Source organism: Astatotilapia calliptera, chromosome 18 (assembly GCF_964374335.1).
Source record: "Astatotilapia calliptera chromosome 18, fAstCal68.1, whole genome shotgun sequence".
NCBI lineage: Eukaryota > Metazoa > Chordata > Actinopteri > Cichliformes > Cichlidae > Astatotilapia > Astatotilapia calliptera.
The window spans coordinates 12,156,494-12,159,305 of NC_137439.1; the positions used below are offsets into that span (position 1 = coordinate 12,156,494).

At 36.1% G+C, this 2,812-nt stretch overlaps 1 protein-coding gene across 1 annotated transcript in view; it reads right to left on the bottom strand.

Moving 5' to 3' along the window:
* The window catches only part of LOC145421984 (uncharacterized), a 3,133-nt gene extending 2,621 nt beyond the window's left edge, over window positions 1–512 (bottom strand). Inside the window, exon 1 of the mRNA XM_080293049.1 lies at window positions 1–512. This exon is cut by the window's left edge and continues 627 nt beyond it. The gene's annotated coding sequence lies outside the window, so the exon portion shown is untranslated.
* Window positions 513–2,812: the final 2,300 nt, after the last annotated feature.

The following is a 2,812-nucleotide window of genomic DNA, read 5'->3' on the forward strand; positions in this document are numbered from 1 at the left end:
TATGAAAAAATAATATGTTACCTTACCTGAAGGTGTAGTTTTATCCAAAAAGTACAGAGAGGCGAAGAGCAGCTGCATTCATTTAGGTGATCCTGAAAGAGCGCAAAATTTTCAAAGAAGGCGGACCGTTGTGTAACTCAATAACTTTGTGTTCTTGTGACAAAGACTGCTTTGAGAGAAAATAATTTAGGTTCACCACACGAATAATAATTGCAGTAACGCTGGAGTGCTACATTTGCGTTGAATGAGATTAAAAATAATGTTTAAGCTTAAAGAGGGGCTTGAATTTATTTCTTTGACTTTACAAATACTTAAGTGCAAAAATGTACTCCTCCTACCCCCAGTGCCCCAACAAACTCATTCATTTTGTGTTCAGAATCAGCCTCTGCTGGTTTTGAATAATTTTAGGTTTACACAAAGAAAATCAAATTAATTTGGTATTTTTTAATTGCATTTGTGAACAACTAACATAATTTGCATGTGTTCTTTGAAAGGAGGACCTGAATCTGTTTTTTGAGTGTAGACGCTGAAAACCACATAACCACTCAGTGGAATGTATGTTTGTCTGAGCATGTTTGTTATAATTTCATGTGGCATTCAGATGGCTTCACCTAGTGGGAGATTGTCAAGTTGTGGGAAGGTGTACTTTCAGTTTCCAATGTTGTAAAGTTACCTATTTTAAACTGCAAAGTCATTACAGGCTAATAGTGTCTCTTACTGCAAACCTTTTAAAAAGGAGATCAGCAATACTGATCATAACATCTGTACAAATCGAAAATAATATTTTAAAAGTCTATTGCAGAAACGCTGAGGTTGCAATTTTATGCTGTAGTTGCATGGTGATAATGTACAGGAGTACTGTGAGAAGAAACATGATGCTTAAAAATAAATATTCAGATTTCTGGATGATTACCACACAGAAGAACGGCTAAAATAACAGTTTCTCTGATAGCAAAGAGGAATTCTCTGTGGGACACCAGTGTCATTTACATATTGGCTTTCATGTGTGTGTAAGTGCATTTTTGTACCAATCTAGTGAATGTAGGAAATTTTACTACATAAGACAATGCTGGTTGTGTTATGCAAAAAATGTAATCACCCACCGGGAACCACAAACAGACTGTGCAAAATATCAGTCATAGTTGCTGAGACGGTAAAACTGACCCTTTTGCAGCTCATATTAAATGTGCATCATAATCTACTGTATAAAGGGAAAAACCATGATAAAAGGGTTGCACTCTAGACTTATCCAGTTATTGCAGAAGTCAACCTACAAGTTTACTCGATATTTACAGAGGCCATCCTATTTTCATGTTTCTTGTCAACTAAATGTGATGAATGCTTTTGCTGCTTTCAGCAGTCAACAGAGTGTTATGGCTAGTTAAGTGGAGAGGTCTGCAATAATCTAAACATGCCTGAAGTGGCTCACATTTCATGAGTAAAAGTCTCCTGGAGGCCTTTCTCTGGCTGACAGCAGTAAAAAGTGATAGAGGAGAGGAACTGGCTGACACTGAATGTAGAGGCTGATAATCGTAGCTTGGCAATGGGAAAAAACCCTACTGTACTGCTAAGTCATGTCTTTTTATTATACTTCAAGGGAAAGAAAATAAAAATATGAACGCTTAGCTCATTTAGCAACAACTGACTTTTGGCTTTTTAAACTTCTACAACCAATGACACACTCAAAAATAACTGAAACGATGCTGCAAAAGATGAGAAAAGACAAGAGAAATAAAGTAAAAGAAATAAGAGCCAAAAATAATGACATTGCTGGGAACTTGGCACATGTGCATACATGGCTTGTGCAACGAAGACGCTTGAAATCATGAATCTCTTTGGATTTAGAGCACTTAGAGTCGCTGTTTTCATAGGCCATGAATGTTTCTCATTACTTTTGTTTGTTGTGATCAAACATAAATCTCCGAGTCATCTTTGATCCTTTGCTTAAAACTTTTATTTACAGAATTCAGTTTCACTCTGACATTTCTACAATAGCAGCTGTTTTGATTGAGACTATTCTCATAAACAGTCTGCAATTGTAGATCAGTCTTTAGAGAGGGATGGGGTCTGGGAATACACTATAAATCTTTCAAAGCATATAACAGCAGATCAGCAACATTCAGCATTCTTTAAAGTTATACTAGTAAGTATTTGGTACATTTATAAAAAAACAGCATCAATGCACTGTAACGTTTTTGTTTACAGTTTTCAGTTTATTTGTGCTCTCTTTAGAATTCATTACAAATCTGTTGTACATATCACATGTGTATATATATTTACCAATTCTGTATATTTGCATTAAGGTGTTTACTGTAGCATAATTGCTAATATTAAACATCACAGCTACACCTAGAAAGATAAAGATTGGTCCAGCCCTGAAAATATAAGTGGCCAATTCCAAACAGCACCAAAAGAAAATGCAAAAGTGCCCAGAAATATCAATTCTTTTCTGTTATGCACTTGACCCTCCCCTTCAAAAACAACAACAACAAAAAAAACAGCATGATAGCCCAAAGCAAGTGTTAGAGGTCTACTCTATCTATTGTTTGGCTGAAGGCTGCTCTTATACTACTTAATGCTGGAGTTAGAGTTTGTTTCTCACAGATTAGTGACTAAGCTTGCCTGCTGGCTTTTTATTGCAGCAGGTATATCCCCTCTGACATCTTAATGAGTGAGTACATACGTAGGTTTCCAGTCATAAAATCAGACGCTAGGGAAACTCCTTTTCCAACCAGCCATCAACTTTTTAAGATAAAACTTGCACTCAAATACATATAGGCATTTACTGAACCCAGCTGTGTGCTGAACTGCA